The 20,408-nt window shown below is 38.0% G+C and overlaps 1 pseudogene; it reads right to left on the bottom strand.

Moving 5' to 3' along the window:
* Positions 1-14,593: 14,593 nt before the first annotated feature.
* Positions 14,594-19,820, bottom strand: LOC119245738 (protein FAM91A1-like; annotated as a pseudogene).
* Between the last annotated feature and the right edge of the window lie 588 nt (positions 19,821-20,408).

The following is a 20,408-nucleotide window of genomic DNA, read 5'->3' as shown; positions in this document are numbered from 1 at the left end:
TATAAGAAGAAAACCTTCCAGCAATTGCTTACATAAGACTGTGTTAGTCTTAGCTAAGTTACCTCAGGCCCTATTATAGCATGTGTTCTCTCTTATCTGAAGAATCCTAGAAAAGAATGTCTACATTTATATCCTACCTCATTCCAGAAAATAATTTGAGGGAGACTATACTCACAATGAGAGAAAATTAGTAAATTGGGGCAAGATAAAAACAATGTTCCCCAAAGTGAAGTAAATATCTGCCCCCACGGCAATGTGCCAGTGATTATAATAAAATGTGGAAAAAAGGAAACATTGCAATTGAAAATTTTTTGGATAGTGAAAGTGTCATTTGGGTGTTGTAATCACAGGAGAAGGGCATTGATGGGAATGAATCTATATTTGCTCTCATAGATTAAGCCATGATTGGAGTAGACTGATGTTTTAGTGCTTGAGAAATATTGGCCTTTCAATGGAGATTTAGGTCTTCTTATTTACTTCTGAATCCAGTATTACTTTATTATTTTGTACCAACATTTCCAATGTTGTTATAGGAGTCTTTATCAAGAGCTTGCTTTGTGCCTAATTTTTTGCTATTGCTCTATTTATAGACTGAGGCAACATAGGAATCAAAAGAAAAATCAGTGAACAAACCATAACGTCAGAAGTGTTTGCAACTCACTCAATTTAACTGTCATCAGCTGCATACTTACTGCATGAGTCATGAACTCAAGTTCTTCCACAGACCTAGCAGGTAAATTAATGAAGCAGGGCAAGCAGGGCAGGTGTATGGAAAATCAATCACCAGAAATTTAATCAAGCTTTCTTTGTTTTTACTGAAATACAGTGTCAAGATATAACAAACACAGATATATTAGTGGAGTTTATATTTTAGCATACATGTAAGCAAATGCAAATTGGAAATAGACATGGTTAATTATTAATTATATCCTTCTGTATTTCATTAATCTTTCAATTTAGAAATGGAAAACAGATCCTTTAAATTCTGCAAAAACATAAAATGTGAGGTCTTATATTTCAAATAGTGAGGTGCAGGGCAGAATTCATCTTTGAATTCTCTAACTGATTTTGCTATTTAATTGAATTCAGTTTCACTACAGAAAGAAACTCTTCATAAATTGATAGTTCATTTTGAACATAGAATAGTTGCACAATGCTTTTATTTTTAGGATAAATAAATGTCATTATTTCACTCTCAGTACTGTAGTTCAATAACTTCTATTTGGTATTTCCAGTTCACACGGTCAACAATTGTTGAGAAAGATGAACTTAGCAATGATAGATGATTTTCATAAAGTTTTAGATCAAGAAAACATATTTGGAATTTGGGATTCAATTTTATACTTTTGGGAATGTAAATCCAGCTATGGTTTTTACTTCTTTTAATAAAGGAAATTAGATGAGTTTTTTCCTGACAAACGAAACTCCTAAAGATCCATTTTGTGTGTGACTAAAGAATGAAACAAATTGCTCCATTTTCTAATGCTCTTAATGAGAAATAGTAAAAATATTTAAAAGAGTCATAATGTCAAGTTTTTCATCTAATTTAGATGGACTTTTCTTTTTTTTGTGGGGGGAGGGTAACACGAACCAGAGCAGATCATCATTAAAAATCATAATACTCATTCATGATTAAAAAAAGACTCTCATCAAGAAGATGTGGCACATATACACAATAGAATATTACTCAGTAATCAAAAAATATAAGCTCGTGCAATTTGCAGCAACATGGATGGAGCTGGAAGGGATCATGCTCAGCGAAATAAGCCAGAAAGAAAAAGAGAAGTACAGGATGGTCTCACTCATAGCAGGAATTTAGAAAACCTAAATAAGGGACCAGGAAAAAGACTAATTATAATAAAGTAAAAATCAAAATCAACAAGCAACTATAAACCAGGGACACACTATGGGGGGTGGAGGGGAGGCAGGATTAGGGTCAAAATAGCGAGGGTGGGAATTGTATGGGGACTATAACCATGATGAAAATGCATACATTGTGCAAAAATGAAAAATAATATATATATATATATATATATATATAAAGACTCTCAGCAAACTCTGAAACTACTGAAGCAATACAGATCTTCTTGCCTCTGCAAGATCATTGACACAAAGCTGGTGACATCATTGGATATTAATGCTGCATCATCCATCCTGCTGCCCATGACTCTTTCAGATGTTGTAACTATGCTTTTTTTGATGATGATCTCAAATGCAAGTCTTACTCACAGGATGCAGGGATAAGTCATTTTCTGGTCATGTTAAATGTACCTTTTGAATTTTATAGCACAAAGGTAAAACAGCACATCAAACAACCATGTTTTCTCTTGAACTTTTTAGGTCATCATCATTGTATTTCTAGAACTCATCTCTGTGTTAACTATGCCTCTGCTGTGCACTCTGAACTACAAGCAGAGAGAAGAGTGGAGGATAGACAAGAGGCCCCAGGCTGTGTGAGAAGAGCAGTCCCATTTGCACAACGAATGTCTGTTTAATTCTCCCACAAGGCTTGAGACTGACTTGAGAGAGCACAGAGTCATCATCTCATTTAGAGGATATAGATTGTTGGCACTGAGAAGCAATGATCTCAAAAGCCCTTTAGGACACAGGCATGGCCTCCCTTTGAGTACCACCAATACCTTTGGAGGCTGCCAGGAATATGGTGGCCTTGAGTGATAGCAGGAGGACACAGAGGGTAATGGGTTACTGTCACCAACCTTGACACTCTCAGTTTCTATGAATTGGAAGCAGCACTGCCCAGTAGTCCATTGTGGACCATTGCTAGTTCAGAGCTGCTTGTCCTGTGTATGATAAGTAAGAGTCACCTCAAATCAGCAAGTCAGCACCAGTCTTTGCAATTCCATGAAAGAAACCCCATGTTGGCTTGTGGGAGCACTGTGCCCACTAGGCTGCCCTTCAGAAACTGAGACCTCAAGACCTGCTCATAGATATAATTGATAGAACTCTTTGGGGTGACTAGTTGACCTCATACAGGGGGTAGGAGTGTGGATCACAAAGTAACTGGAAGGGAGAAATGTTCATCAGAGACTAGGTCATACACTGGTTCCAGTCTGAGCAAAGTGCATACTACCTGGGCAGCACTGTTGGTTGGGCTAGCCCTCATGCCAGAGGGGAACTTGGAACATTTCCAGGAAGGCAGCGCGCAGGTCAGGGCCTCTTATACTCAATACACATTCTTTTATAAATTCCTCAAATGTAATTGGTTTAGTGTCAGGCAATTAAAGTAATATGTAACTACACTTCATAGCAACGTTGCTAATTTTATCCACATTCAAAATAAATCCTATTGAAACAGCATTTCTTTTCCAGTTTACTAAACGTTCATCACAAAGTATGTTGGCTAAAAGCACAGATCTGGAAACTAGAATGCTTAGGTGGAGATCCCAGATGTTCTGCCTACTGGCTGTTAATTTGGTCAAGTTACTTCATTTCTCTGTGTTCCAGTTTTCTCATTTATATAATATGGAACACAAAAGTACCTGTATTCAGTATTAATTGTGTGAATACATGTAAATATCTAGAACCCTGCCAGGTGGATGCTAAGCTCCCTGTAAACATGTGCTATTATTATTGTATGCCAGTGTTCTCAGTGGTAATGAGTTCGCCCATCAGGGAATATTGGGAATGTGTGTGTGTGTGCGGGGAGGAGCAGGGAATGTACTGGCCTCTAATGTGTAGAGGCCAGGGATGCTATGAAACAGCCTATAATGCACAAGACAGCCCCACAACAAAGGATTATTCAGTTCCAAATGTCAATAGTGCTAAGGCTGAGAAACCCTGTTGTATATGAGTTCTTACTATGGTCTCTTTATAATGGATATTTTCAATTGTATATATTTAACATTGTTGTATACATTTAATATCTCTCTTTGCAAAATAAACAAGCTACAGTCTTCATTTTCACAGGGAAATATGCTCTCTCATTCATCTTGAATTAGCCTACCCTCTTAATCTATGATAGAGATAGTGTGTAAAAAGAAATCGCTCCTGATCCTCTTTATCCTGTCACAAGTCAACAGAGCAAGTACATTAACAATTGCAAGCCAACAACTGACTTCAGTGATGGGGAGAAAATAGAGAGGGATGGGGTGACAGGGTCACAGAGAACTGGTTGTAGGTCCTTGAAGCATTCAAATCTAGAAAGAAGTCACTTTCTTTCCTCCCTATTTCCTTTTATGTGCCAGAGGGCACAGTGTCAGTTGTTGTTTGAATGGGGGTGGGGAGAAAAATGTGTATTAATGGTAAAATGTGCATCAGATATTTCAAATATATTTACTCTGTGCAATTACCAAAAAAGAAAAAAATCATGAGAGCGAATCACAACAACAACCAAAATATTGTATGTGTATCAAAAGGTTGAGCAAATTTTTGAGAGTACATTGTATCTGAATGAAGTCTCCTTACAGAGAAGACCAAAGAAGGGTCCACAAGTGAGCAGAATCGCCTGGACCTTGCTAGAAAGTCAGAATCTCAGAATCTCAGGCCCTTGCTGGACCTGCTGAATGAGAATCTGCATTTCAACAAGACTGCTAGGTGATTTATAGCACATTACAATTTGGGAAATGCTGGAATGTTTTCTCTGTTCCTGGCACATATGGTGTGCAGCTCAGCTTTTAATTCAGGAATGAGCCTATTAATAGGCTAAAGGTGACAGGGGGAAACATTTTTAATCAATGAGAAAACTATTTCCCCTTCCATTAAGTAATTTACATACATTCAGTTTATTTATAGATTCTTAAATGATCTGATTTTATAATATATGATCTTTTCATTAAACTGATGTTATGGTTAATGATTTGTGTCATATCTGCAATTTAAAAGTTAATAATGAAAAGTATCAGTGTTTTGCAAAGGTAACAACGTATGTTCTGCTCTCTTCCTAATTTGTAGACAGGGCCAGAACCTCACATTTGTTCATAGCATTCTGTATTTCTGATATCTACAATGTATGTTTATTTGCATTAATTTAGATATAACTCTAATCTCATTCACAATTAGCTGACTGTGACAGGCTGAGACCCAAAGAGAAGTCAGTAAAATTGAATAGTGTTAGACACATTACTTCTAGCCAGTACATTTCCTTGTGAAATAAACTGGACTCTTAGACCAGGAGACCAAAACCATGTTTCCATCAGAAAACTAAGTGTGAGTAACAAAAGTGGGGGGCTTTTGAGCCATCACCACTGCCTCTGCTTTTCATTGCCCTGTCCCCACCTCAGGGAAGGAGAAAAGAGTATCTGTTCACTGACAAGGAGGCCATGGGTAGGGTGTGCAAATGATGCACAGTTCTACAAGTTGCACATTTACAACTAAAATCTACCAACACTGTCACTTTCTCCCCCTCAGCTCCTGCTAACCCTCCGTAGCCTTTACTCATGCTGCCTACTGAAACGACAGTTGATCCCAGGGAGCTTGATTCAACTCCAAAACTTGAGGCAGATATAAAGCTCTGTAACTAGAAAACAAAACATCCTTGTGCCCTTCAGTATTGGCTGATTTCCAAAGTACTGTAATCTGTGTGCCTTGGAAATGGTCGGGTGTTTTGGGCTGCAAGCCACCAAATAAATTTCAACTTTATCTGCTGCTGGTAAAGGAAATGAGCATTTTCTTATGAAATTTGGGGCCTCTCTCTCCCAAGCAGCTTATGCACTTGTTTTGTGCCAGCTTCTATATATTGTCATTATCATTACTAGACACAACATCTAAAACACCATCAAAATAAATCTCATCTCAAATTGCCTTCCTGAATGAACTGAGGGGATTGTGACATGCATAAATGCAGAAATGTACACAGCAATGGGCTGTGTGTTATATCAGACCAAATAAATGAAATGAGGAACATATCAAGCTTGAAGGTTCATCAAGATTTTCTAGATAATTCTGCCACTGTTTCAATTTAAGTAGTCTCACATGAAACATTGGATCTCATTAGGTTTTCAGCTCTTGAGCCCCAGGATGCATTGTATTTAATTAACTCTTCCTGGCATAAAACTTCTCAGAAGCGCTAAGCACAGGTAACCAAATAAAATTATCTCAAAGGTAATCTCAGAAACACACACATGCGCGTGCGCACACACACAAACACACACACACATTTTAAATGTAATTTATCTTTCAATATGCAGACTCAGACATCAGGGGAGGTGTGGGTGTGGAGATAGAGATATCTAGAGACATCTGTCTTAAAGTCAGTATGAAATCTGGTTTAGCAAGAAGTTAACCTTATTGATGGTGAACAAGATGCAAACTCATCTTTAGATAGACCAGGTAGCTTGCTTCAAGTTTATTGAAACCTTTCTGAAATAACAGAAATCTGGGTTATTATGCCCAAGTTGTGACATGTAAAATATTCATAAAATTTTAGTCACCTCTTTGCTATGGGTTCTTTTACTGGTTTGACCATTTGACTACATTACAGACTGAACTGTCATTTGAATATGACATTTATAGTCAAATGACATGTTTTAAACAAGTAATAATAATATTAAGCAACTGAGGTAATTGCTATCTTTTGAAACTATTTTACAAGATGTAAGAGATAAGAAAACCTGCTTTTCAATCAGGATCTCTAAAGCAGAAGCCTCGGCAAAAAACTTAAAATCTCCCCAAATTCTTTTGTCTGAATATGTTAGACAATTGGAAATTAAAGGGAAGAGGGGGCAACGAGGCAGTGAGGATAGTAGTGATTCTTGATTGGGTTTAAGACCTCTCCTTGCTAGCTGGGTGAGGGTGAGCAATTTGCCTTTTCTTGGTCCCAATTTTCTCGCTTATGCAATGAGAATTATTTGAGTGCCTATATTATAAGATTCTGATGAGAGTTAATGTGTTTCTCTTAGTCCTAATGCATAATAGTTATATGCACAGTCTCTTAATAAAAGGTAATACATTCTGAATGCCCTCCTATCTTTGAGTCCCTCTTTTGTATGACCTCTAAGTAAACTTTCTCCAGTTTCTCAAGCGCTCATCTCTCTATCTTGGGATGCCCAGTTCTGTCACAGTATTTACAAGGACTGTTAAGACTGGGAGACTGAAGTTCCCTGTGCCTCTTTCTTCCTGAATCCATACTCCATCCAAATTCTCGACCCACACTCACTAGCCCACGAGCTCGCCTCCTTGTGTCCCATGTGCAGGCACTTCCGTTTCACCTTCATTCCCTCCATGTGTCACTTACACAAGGCTTCAGAACAGATCTTGAAGGTCTCAGACAACCAAGGGCGCCCAGGCCATGGGGCGGAACACGAGCACCCTCTTCATGGAGAATTCCTCACTGACCATCTTTCCTTACCCAAAACTTGGTTTCATCCCTGACTTTTCTTTACATCACTCTTCATATCCAATCTGTCAAGAAATCCTCTTGGCTTTGCCTTCAACATAGATAAAGCAGGAACCTTTTTCTTTAAATGGATGTTTTCCAAGGGCCCACACAATGCCTGGCATAAAGGAGGTACTCAATAATTATTTGTTGAGTAGACAAATAAAAATGTGCTTAGAACAGTGTCAGACATAAAGAAATTGGCTATTTAAAACTTTTATTAATATGATTTTCTTATGATCTGTAATTTAGTCTTTCAAGTGGTTATTGTTGGGAGCAAGTGTTCTCTGTAGAAAACTGACTGTCCTAAACCTCACACTTCAAATCAGTTAATTAGCACTTGGGTGTCCTAGCCCTGTCTTGCTTTCCCAGGACTCATTATCTTGAGCATTTGGCAATGTCAGTTTTTCAGGTTTGCAGAGCTGCAGAGGAGAACTTGAGCTCTGCGTGACCCCCCACAAAGGGCAGGTCCCTTGTGAGGATCAGCTTGAGACCAGATGAAAAGCCTGTTTCTTTACCACATGCGTCATATCCGTAGATTTAAATAGCATCAGGTTGATTGAGGAAAGGGACCATCTGAGCCGTCAGGTGTTTGCAATTAAAAATAAAATTGCGCAGCCAAGAAGCCATTATCACAAGTCCTGCACGTGTTAGACATTTCAGGTTCTACCAAATACATCACAAGCAATATCAGGAATATGAGAAATAGGCACATTTGAATTTTAGTTCAGCCAGACATCTTTTCTTGTTGATGCCTCAATAAAAATTTTTAGGTACATATTAACATAAGTGTGCACTGCTTAAAATGTTTTTTATAATTCTTTATAAAATACAGGAAACATGCTCCTTTAGTCTAACATTATTACCTCATATCTATTACAGGGTTGGAAAATGATGGGCCCAAGCGATTCCAATTGTGTTTCTTCTTCCTCCCATGTCCATGGTGAATGTGGCCTCAGCATTCTTTCCCATGCAGCATTGCAAGCAGTTGTTTCTGACTGAGTCTTTGCCTCCTGATAGTCTACTCAAAATGGAGGCAGAGAGGACCTTTAACATGTAGGGCAGATGACTTTCCTCTGATGATGACTCTACCCTAATCTTTTAGCCCAGATGATCTGGCTCTTCCTCTCTCTGACATTATCTATTGGGCTCTCCCTGATTTACTCTGTGCCATCTATATGATACTTAAATCCATGAGCAGGGGATGTCTTTCCATTTCTTTGTGTCTTCTTCAATTTCTTTTAACAGTGTTTTATAGTTTTCTTTGTATAGGTCTTTCACCTCTTTTGTTAGGTTTATTCCCAAGTATTTGATTTTTTTGGTTTCCATTAAAAAAGGGATGGTTTTCTCGATTTCTTCTTCTTCAGATTGATTGTTTGTATATAGGAAGGCTACTGATTTTTGTGTGTTGATTTTTTATCCTGCTACTTTACTGAACTGGTTGATTATTTTGAGTAGTTTTTCTGCGTAGTTTTAGGGTTCTCTATGTATATTATCATATCGTCTGCAAATAGTGATAGTTTTACTTCTTTCCCTATTTGGATTCCTTGTCTTTCTCTTGTCTTATTGCCCTGGCTAGGACCTCCAGTATTATATTGAAGAGCAGTGGTGAGAGAGGACATCCGTGTCTTGTTCCTGATCTTAAAGGAAAGACCTTCAGCTTTTCGCCATTGAGAATAATGTTGGCAGTGGGTTTGTCGTAGATGACTTTTATCATGTTAAGGTATGTTCCTTCTATCCCGAGAATTTCAAGGGCCTTCATCATAAATGGATGTTGGACTTTGTCGAATGCTTTCTCAGCATCTATTGATATGATCATATGGTTTTTATTTTTCTTTTTGTTGATGTGTTGGATTACAGTGATCGATTTTCGTATGTTGAACCATCTTTGTGCCCCTGGAATGAATCCCACTTGATCGTGGTGTATTATCCCTTTGATGCATAGTTGGATTCTGTTGGCAAGGATTTTGTTGAAGATTTTTGCATCAGTGTTCATTAGGGAGATTGGCCTGTAATTTTCTTTTTTTGTGCTGTCTTTGTTTGGTTTTGGTATTAGTGTAATGTTGGCTTCGTAGAACGTATTTGGTAGTATTCCTTCTTTTTTAATTTTTTGAAAGCGTTTGTGTGGGATTGGCACTAATTCACTGCTGAACATTTGGTAGAATTCATTTGTGAAGCCGTCTGGGCCTGGGCTTTTGTTTTGGGGGAGTGCTTTGATTACTGCCTTAATAGGGGGTCAATGAACATTTGTTGAATGAATTGGTTATGATGACCCCCTTGTTCCTTCAACACACTAGGAAGCTTTGAGCCTCAGGGCCTTTATACTGGTTAATACCTCTATTCAGAACATTTTCCATAAATGTAACTCCACAGGTAACTCCCTTATTTAAAGTCTTGCTCAAATCTTACTTTTTAAATGAGGCATATCATGACCAATGATTTAAAGTTGCAACCCCCTTGTGATAGGCTGAATAATGTCTCACCTCCCCAAGGAAGCGCATGTCCTAATCTCCAGAACCTGTAGATGTTACCTGACACAGCAAAAGGGGCTTCACAGGTGTGATTAAGTTAAGGATCTTGAGATGGGGACATTTTACAGGATTATCTGGGAGGGCCTAATATAACCAGACAGGTCCTTATAAGAGAGAGGCAGCAATGTCAGAATCAGAGAAGATGTGATACAAAAAAAAGAGGTAAGAGAGGAGATTTGAAGATGCTAATCTGCTAGATTGGAAATGGAAGAAGGGGCCATGAGCCAAGGAATCACAGGTGTCCTCTAGAAGCTGGACTGGGCAAGGAATGCATCATGCCGATACTTTGAACTTCTGACTTATAAATTGTAAGATAGTAAGTTTGTCTTGCTTTAAGCCATCTTTTAGCAATTTGTTACAATAGCAAGAGAAAACGAATACAACCCCAGTCTACTTTCTTCATATCACGTTTTCCCCTTTATTTTCATATCACTTACAACCTCTATTGTACTCCATAACAGGTTTATCATGTCTACTGTTTATTGTCTCTCTCCTGCCTCACCATCTCCCCCCCCCCAGAATGTAATCACCATAGGGCAGAGATCTTCATCTGTTTTGTTCACTGATGTAAATCTACACATATAACCTGATACATACATAACAGGTGTTCACTGAACATTTGTTGAATTAATTGGTTAATCATTAATCTATTTTTACCCTCTAAAATTAGTTCCCACCACTTTAAATGAGTCATCCAATCTGGCCCCTAGTCCCATTTTCTCTCTGTCTCCCCGCCACCCCGTGCATGCTCTCTCTCTCTCTCTCTCATCCCTGGACTGCCTCCCCCCTGAATTTAGAATTAAAACTCTTCCCCTACTAGAGTGGGCCCAGTTTGGGTAGTTCTTTTGTCATGTCCTCCCTTGACTCAACAGTCCACATTGAACTCTACATTGTCTGAACTCTTATAGCACTTGTATTCTCTTAGTTGGAGGCAGAAACCACACAGTAACCAGAACAGGGGGAGTTTAGTATGAATAATTATTAAGTAATAACTGGATTAACTACTAATAAAAGGCACATTAGGAAGAGGAACTTCTTTGTCCTGTGATATAGCACCTTCTGTTGATAAATTCCTATACTGCACTATCTGGCACAGAGGCAATGTTTATAGGGCCCAGCCCTAGTATCACAAAACAGGGAAAGAGGAATGGACTTAGGGCTGAGAGGTAATACTCAGATTCAATAATCTGAGTATTGGCACACCTTTGTTTTTTTTTTTTTTTATTTCTCTTGAATATCAGCAGTAATCAGATTCTCTGGAGAACAAGGGCGACGTCACTGCCCCCATTTCATGCTTTATACAGCGTTTAGCATAGTGCTGACCACATGCAGTATAAGTACTTGGTTGACTGTAAATAAGATTTTCCTAAACTCTTAATCTGCTCAGTAGCCTAGAAAGATGATGGCCCTCATCCTCTCCCTTTGTGTTGCCCTATTCTGAAATCTAATGACAGAGTAGTTCAACCATGAGTGAACAACAGCTGCCAACAAGCTAGCAATTTCCAACTGCAGACCAGGCTGTGATTTCCTCCTCAGTGATTATGCCATCTTGGATGTCATTTTCAAAAATGCTGAAGCCAAGCTGGGGCCAATTGTGATTCTGTTTATTAAATTCTCACTTGGTGGGAGGGAGCCCTGTCAGTTTCTGGTTCTCCCAAAGTCAAGTCTTAGTCAGGCTTCCAGAGTCAACCTGTCAAGGAAGTACATCTCATCTTCTTTTCTCATAAGGACCTGAATGGTTCACAGACCAATACTTTCAGAATCACAGCAACCCAAAGGGCACAAACCTATTTTGTGTCCAAAAGGAAGAAAGTACAGCCCAACAATTTTCTTCATCTTTACATATTTCTTGGCTTCTAAAGGGCTTCAAAGATCATATTTTGTGTGACTCCAAGAATCTCTCATACCAGGAGCTCCACTGAGTAGTTCATTCCAAAAATAAGATTATCTAGCCTCAATTTTAACACCAACCCTAGTCCTCTCCAGTTTTCTCTTGCCTGTGATTATTACGAGAGTATTATTTCTTTACCCTGAATATAATGAGTTTATCTCAAACATTAGTCCAACACCACCAGTGATTGGGGTCTCTGTAGTTTCCTCAGAGCCAAAATCTGTATGAGCTCAAAATACAAAATACAGAGTCTCTTATTTGTTATTTGTGTGACTTTGAATATGCTGCTTCCCCTCTTTACATGGATATTTTTCACATTTTAGCAGTAACTTGATCAACATCACAATTTATATTTAAACATATGTGTCAATTATTAAATTGACAACACATCATCTAGTTCACTGTATAATATTAATATTATACCAGAAAAAAAATCTACTGTACCTTTTGTTACAGTTTTGGTACTTTAAAAATCTTTTTTAAATACAACTGTATTTGAAACACTGAACATAAAAGGGAAACATGAATGACAGAGAAAACTGAAAACATCAAGTGAAAAAAGTCATATTACCCCCCCAGAAAATGTAAAACTATCTGATTACATATTTAAAAAGAAGGAAATCTGATGGTCATACTTTTTTGAGTGACATTAAGTTGCATTCTTTATGCTCACTTGAGAAGTTAAATTGTGCCATACTATATTCTACGTGCTTTTCGATATTTTTTTTCTTGGTTTCTAAAGAATGTTTGCCATGGTTCAAGCCAGGTTAAGCGGGAGAGGGTGGGGTTCAGAGAGAGGTGGTCCAAAGTCAAATGAAAATACCTAAAACATTTGCAAAAAATAAAATGGATAAAAAGTCTTTCATAAATCTTCTTTGGCAACTAATAAAGTTTATATTTTAAATTTACTTTTGTTGAACTGAATCAATGCTTCTAAGATTTAAGAGATAGATATTTACATGGGCTAACATACAAATGAAACAAAATCATATTCATAAGGCATAAGCACAGTAGCAGCTTTTGCAGTTTGCTGACAGTGCTAAAAAAGCCAATCCTCCCTCAAAAATATGAGAGCAGCTAGGAAATAGAATCTTTCCTCATTCATAAGAGAAATCAGAGTTGACCATATATTTTTTCACTACTTTTTCTAAAATTCATGATCATTATTAGGTTCTATTTCTTCCTCCATTATCTTTCAAAGGAAATACAGCAGCAAATTACTCCCATACTTTAGTTTTAAATTCACCAATCACTGGGTTCCCTGCCAACAACTACAAACAGTCTATTCTTTATTAGTTTGCACGTTATTCTAGTAGGTTGAGAGTGTTAATACAGGAATAAATAACTATGGTTAATTCCAATAATGAAGATGAGATTAAAGAGCCCTGATCAAATGAAAGAGTTACAACTTGGTTGAAAAACTAAAAATTACATGCATACCTAATAGCACTAGGAAAGTACTATAATAATTATTGGAAAAATAAAAGAGTAATTCAGTCATAATAAATTATTCTAGTATTAGTATGGATTTTTGCTTTTACAGACAAACATTTATAACATATACTTGATTTCTACCTCATCTAAGACAAAGTTTTGTAAGTAACAAAATTAGGGGGGAAATGCTTAGGTTATAACATTCTTGAATTTTTTAATGTGGTATGTGCTTTATATATAAATATGTGTGACCAGTTAGTTTGGTTATGGTTTTAAAACTAGCAAGCCACTATCCTATGAGAAGAGCTAAACTGAAGGATAATACTGCACACATTTCACAAGGAAGGTAACATGAAAAATCTATAAAGTGATTCTGATTATTCTAATTAACATTGGAGATACTAAAAGAATCAAGGGCTCAAGAAATATTTTGAAATTATTCGATTTTTAAATCATTTTCTCCAAAATGATTCACATAAATATAAGATTCAGAGTGCCTAGTAAAATGTTTTCAAAGCAGGTTTATCACTAAAATGTTTTGATTAGAAGAAATAGTGTAAGTGCCTCTAACATTTAATTGTAACTTAAAATCACAATCCTTGGTTTGAAAGCATCAAAGTCAATTTCCTAGCTACCCATTGGTAAAGCTACTAAATAAAAACCAAATCAGGGGGAAACACGCAGCAGCCATTGCTACAAGAGTGGAAAATAAATTCAACTTTTCCAAAGAATCTGAAAATACAAAGCCCAAAGTGAGTGACAACAAAAATTCACATCTAAACGGTGTTTGAAAATAGAATGTTTTCCAAAGCTTCTCATGAGATGTCAATGTATGGTTGTATTCCAAATTAAGACTTTATAAATAAAGATTAAGTTATATGTAACTATGCTGCTTTATATGCCTTCCACAATGTTCAACTGATATATAAAATCTACAGATATCCACAAAGACTTTTTTTCCTCCACAGTGATTTTTAACGCCCTATCATATCATCTCTCAACACTGGATGTTTATCATTTTGTAGTTCTGCTAGTTTAAGTGCCAAGAAACCTTTCCAGAGGAAGAGTTCCACCTTCCTAAGGAGTAGGTAACACAATATACAATTAACAAGATTTGTTTGGTAAACTAATATATAAAATTACCACTGCGATATTCATAGTGACTGCTTATAAACACAGCACTCATCACGAAGCCTATAAAGTATATTCTCCAGAAATACAGATTGTCTTAAGGTAAATATACAGTGCAGGATGCTAAAAAGCTCTTTGTTGCATTAGGAAGTGCAATAATAAGGAAAACTTCAGAAAGCATGAGCATGTCCCTTAATCTTCTAACATCAGTGAAGCAAGAACCACACTGTAACAGAGAGATGCTTTTTAGTGGCTGACACTATAAAGTGAAGGTTAAAAAGAAAAAGGCAGGAAGTGTGAGTGACAAATGATGCAACTGAATAACTGCAAATGGAGACTGGCAATAAGTGAGCGTCCACTCAATTCTGATAAAATGCCATCTTTAAATATTAATTCCCCCGCATTGGCAGAAGAGGACCGTGAAAGCAAACTTGAAAAGCTAGCTTTTGTGTGACTACCCAGCATGGAAGCACCTCCCTGGAGTGAGTGAACAAACTTAAGGACTTGTACAGAGAGCTTTCTACTGGAATGTAAGAGGTCTTGAAGGCTTTCTTTTCTGCAAAGGCCATGTATAGCAATTTTTCTATAAACTTCCTGGATTAATTTAGAACTAAACAGTAGAATTCCAGAGCACAGGTTGAGAGGAACCCAATCTGCTTCTTTTGTGGCAACAGAGTTTGGCTTTGTTGCTGAACCTGGAGCTGCTTCCTCAATGGCCATTTCAAACGACTGTGAACTCCCATTTATATTCTGCACTGTTGGTGGGAGTGCAAACTGGTCCAACCACTGTGGAGAGCTGTGTGGAGATTTCTGGACCTACTAAACATAGAGCTTCCATAGGATCCAGCAATTCCACTCCTAGGTATTTACCCAAAGGACACAGAAACATCAATTCCAAAGAGCACCTGCACTCCTATGTTTATAGCAGCACTGTTTACAATAGCTAAGCTTTGGAAACAACCCAAATGCCCAAAAATAGATGACTGGATCAAGAAGATGTGGTACATATATACCATGGAATATTACTCAGCATTCAAAAAAGATAAACACATGCAATTTGCAGCAACATGGATGGCACTGGAAGGGATCATGCTCAGCGAAATAAGCCAAAAAGAAAAAGAAAAATACCGGATGGTCTCACTCATAGCAGGAATCTAGAAAACTTAAATAAGGGACCAGGAAAATGAATAACTATAAGAAAGAAAATATCAAAATCAACAAAAAACTATGAACCAGAGACACTTTTAGGGGGGCGGGGGCGGGAGGGGAGGGATTGGGGTCAGAATGGGGGGGCTGCAATTGTATGGGGAATATAAAAATAAAATTTATTATTTAAAAAAAAATATATCTGAGCCAGAGCCAATCGGGTCCTGCTCTTTTGTCAGAAGCATCACTGGGTTTTCTATTTGCAACTGGCTAGAAGCATTTAGCACAGTGACATATCCACAAAAATGCTCCTTAATATTTGCAGTGCTTTATGAACCCCCACGCTGACTCGAGTAGACTCTCCTTGTAGTTCTGTTTCATCAAATGGAAATGGCGTGTGGATAGTTTCTTCTATCCCATGCAAACCATGTCCCTGAATCAAAAGTGCAGAACATGTTAAAGCATCATTCAACATCATGAGCACATCTGATGTAGGAACTACCCCAGGCTCATGATCCCAAGATGTTAGGAATCGATCTTAACCCTGGAATGTATCTGGCAGTTTATTCTGGACAGTAAAAGAGATGGTGGTCCTTGCTCAGGGATGTCGTCATTGTACAGTTTAAAACAGACAGAATTGACTTTTTGGACAGCCAATCCAATCTGGGATAGCTGATGACAGGCGGCCTTTCGTCGGTAAGAGGAGCAACGGAAACAAGCAGTGCGTGATTTTTGTTCAGAACTCTCCTGCAAGTTGCAGGGTCCAAACCAAGAAGATTTCCATAGCATAAGAGATCTAGAGGAAAACCCTAACTGGGTGGGTCTGAATGTGCAGTTTGCACAATTAAATCTTTATTATGGCTCAGAAATAGTGCTGTGTTTCTCAGAGTAAGTAAGTGTGTGGTCAAAATATCTCTGTGCTCCAAACCTTTTCCAGTTACTTACGGAAGCTGTCCAGAGACTCATGTGAGAGCTTGCCAGCTTCAGACACTGTGACTGCATGACTTTTTAAGTAGATTTCCCATCATAAAAAAGGCAGTAAAAGTTGAGTCAAATAGGAATGCAATATGCTTTATATATCCTGTAGACAAATTCAAACTGCATATCCCAGCTGTGTCAGCTCGGTGTTCTTGACTATTTGTATCAGTGTCAGTAGCTGACAAAGTTTCTTGTACAGGACTGCTTTTCCCGCCACCCCAGGATAGCAGCATCTTGTGTGGATCTAAAGTGCTCTTTAATTAGTTTACAGACGGAACATTCCTCCATGATGAATGAAGTCACTCCAAATTTATTACTTGTCCCTTCTAATGGGCAAAGTCCTATCAGCCATACAGTGAGACAGTATTCTTAACCAGAGACAAGTCTATCTCTCTTTGCAAATTCTTCAACATTAATATGCTTTAACTATTGAAACAAATATCTTAGAGTTTCAAAATAATCACCTTGCACTCAATTTATTACAAAACTTTCCAGAGGAGGAACTGCTATATAACTGTCATCAGAGATTGGTACATCCAAATAAATAAATCCTTTGTTACATAAACTATGTAGTACCTTGTCATGTAGTGATCCAGAGAGTTGAGGGCCTGCACCGATGATAATGATTTGCATTTGTCAGGCAAAGTGCAAATCCTTAAGTCACCCTCTGTGATATTTCCAGCCTGCACCACCCAGCACACCTCTATGGCAATTTCCAGCGGTTTCACTGATAGAAGATCATGGACTGTTCTCCTTCTGAATGTTTTTGATGACCTACACTGATGCATCAGATCAATGTATTGGTTTCTTCCTGTGCCAAGAAGGCTAGACAGTCAGCTGCAGTAAAACCGGGTAATGAGTCATAACTTTTCTCCTTGTTTATTATGTCCTCCAAAAGATACAGATGTATGAGATGAAAATGGTGTTATCCTCAGGCACCTTGCTAAAATATCCAATGAATGGTAAGGATACAGCATAAGATGATCTTGACTGTTCTTTAACAGTTCCTCATAATATTTTCATTTATCTTTCTTGACATGTTTAACTATTTCTATATCATAACTGATTATAAATACTGTACAGGACAACCTGCTTTTCATAGTCTCCCTGTGAGTATCCTAGACTCTGCCTCATGTTGGTCAGCAACTTGCTCCAAGGGCAGTGGTGTGTATGTGCAGCTCCATACCTGTGCCTGTGATGCCTGGAGCCAATGCCTTCCACCTGCCCTCCCTTGCCTGTCAGATGAATCTGCAGGAGGTCCAGGTGCCCATCGCTAGGGATCCTGACTGTGCCACAGGAGCAGTGCTGGTCAGCAGTAGGAGCGCCTCAGCAGTTCCAAGCCTAGCTTTACAATACTGTATATGATTTAAGGAAAAAGCTGCACATCTCTTTGTATGTAAGCTACCACATGTCCACCACCAAAGCATCCACTCCTTCTTGGTAAATCAGGCTAGTTGATGGAAATGGGACAAGTTGTCATCTTTAAATGTCAGCTTCCTCCTTAGTAAACAGGGGCCAAAAATGATACTTACTCCACATGGTGGTTATGAGGATAATGTTTATAAAGCCCTTAGTCAGTGAATGTTCAATAAATGTCATCTGTGATCATATTACAGGCCAGACTGTCAGCCTTTCTAGACTAAGCCATCATCATCTCTCCCCTGAACTGCTACAGTTGCCTGATAACTGGTATTCCTGCTTGCACTCATGTCTGGAGTCTATCTTTTCTCAATATAAATCAGATCTGTCACTCCTTGCTCAAAGCCCTATGTGGGCTTCAAACAAAATCCAGTCTTCACTGCGGCTTACTAGGCCCTACGTGATTTGGCCTTGGCCTATTTCTTAGATCTTCTTTCTTATTGATTTCCTTTATCTCTCACTTCCATCAAGTTGATCATGTAGATAAGTTCCAACTTATGGATTTTTTATATGATGATCTCTCTTAGTGCAATTTTCCTCATCCCAGATATTCACATAGCCTATGACTTACTCCTGCATTTCAGCCAGGCCTCCCCTTACATAGCTTCTTCTTAAAAAGGTCTTCCTTGGCCATGTATAAAAATTGGCTTCTACCTCCCACTAGCCCCTTACCCTATTTTATGTTACTTATGCCATCCACTGGTACCTAACGTTATATTATACTTTTGTTTCTGATCTTTTGTTTCATTAAAATGCAACTTCATGAAGGCGGGGACTTCACTTGGCTCACCATGGTCCAGTACTTGGCATACATGTGGTGCACAGTAGACAATAAATATTTGTTGACATAGTGGACATTATTATTTTCCATGATTTTGAGTCTTGTGTGACTATGGCTTGTTTGTGAGGCTCTGGAATATTAATGCCTTTAATAATGGCCAGCTTATCCCCTTCTTGGCAATTGGTATAAATCTTAGGTGATATTCCTAGAAATGAGATACACAGCTTGACTCTTAAATCTTTGGGGGCCAAGAGAAGGGATAAAAGAACAAGGAAGGGAAATAGAAGTTGAAAGGAAATATAGGATTATCTCAAAGAAAAATCTTTACCCCATCCTGGATACTTGTTCAAACCAGGATTCTAAATGAGAGTAAAACTCCTTTTCTCTGCCTCCCTTTCCTAAATCTACTTATATTCTGCTTGTATAACATAATTGTAATGTCACTTGCCAAAGGAAAGACAAGTCTAACATATTTCAAGTTGTTTGAAAACAAAATGGAAGAATTCAGTTTTTTGTTTTTGCTTTAGCAATGGAAATCATGCCCTAGTTTATCATTAAATAAAAATAAACCTAAATACTAAGTTATAGTAAAAGTATAAACCTGGGAGTCTATAAGTTCTTTCCTTAGAATACTATGGTTGAATTATATGAAATTGCTGATGTTCAATTTTTTTTGACTTTGTAAAATGGCAATGTCATATGGTTCAATCTGAGGTATGTGGCAGTATTAAAATTTAGAGATTATAAAACTCAGAAAGATAAAGTTATAACTCTATTTCTAACTAGGAAAATTAGCTTGTATTAGTCAGGGTAGACTATGTTATGCTACAGAAACAAATATCCCCCCAAATCTCAGTGGTTTAACACAATTAAAATATATTCTTGTTCTTGCTACACGTTCTAATACAGACTGGCAGGAGGTTCTTCTTTAGTGATTCACTCGGGGATCTAGGCTAAAAGAAGTACTACTTTCTTATAGTGCTACCATCTGGAATGCATAGACTTTTTGCAGGATTCCACAAAAACAAAGCCTATAGAATTGACCACAGGCATATTTAACACCTCAGTCCTAAAGGTAACCCATGCTACTTCTGTTCCTATTTTATTGGGTAGGGCTGGTCCTACAGCCCTTGAAGAATCATCTGCATCCTCCATCCTATCTCCAGCATAGGCCATCGTCCAAAGGTCATGCCTTTTGTATGAGTTCCCCTCAACTCACACCACAGCCATACCCTGGAAGGCATGGATGATTCTTATTTTTCAGTTCATTCCTGTGACTTATTCTTAAACAATGTAACATTCTTATAATTTATATAACAATGTAACATTTATCTGTGTTCACACTCTGTGATTACAAAGCAAGGGATACTGAAGTTTGCTGGGAGTGGCCAAGGAGAAAGGGAATGAATGTACACAGTCATGTTAGTTTTCTCTGCTTAGATACAACCTACCATCCTTACAACCCTTTTGGGTCTGCTGCTGGTTGGAGCTTTGCAAGAAGCACATCCCCAGAAGAAAGAAATGAGACATAAAGCTTCTTCTTTATTCATTTCTCCAAACCCATCTGGGGATTTTTATCATTCTTTCTCTATGAACTTTGGCATGTACATGAGGGGTATGGGTAGCACAGGAGGGTAGGAAATAACTGAAAGAACAAATACCTACCCTTACACCAAACTCTCTTGCCCTTTCCTCCTAATCTTTAGGTTCATTCTGTAAGGTGCTTTTCTTTTCTATGTGGCTGGAAAATGCTCTTATCACACA

Source organism: Talpa occidentalis, unplaced genomic scaffold (genome assembly GCF_014898055.3).
Source record: "Talpa occidentalis isolate TD23 unplaced genomic scaffold, MPIMG_talOcc4v2.1 talOcc4.15, whole genome shotgun sequence".
NCBI lineage: Eukaryota > Metazoa > Chordata > Mammalia > Eulipotyphla > Talpidae > Talpa > Talpa occidentalis.
The sequence above is the reverse complement of the archived record's forward strand: the minus strand, read 5'-3'. Positions and strand labels throughout refer to the sequence as shown.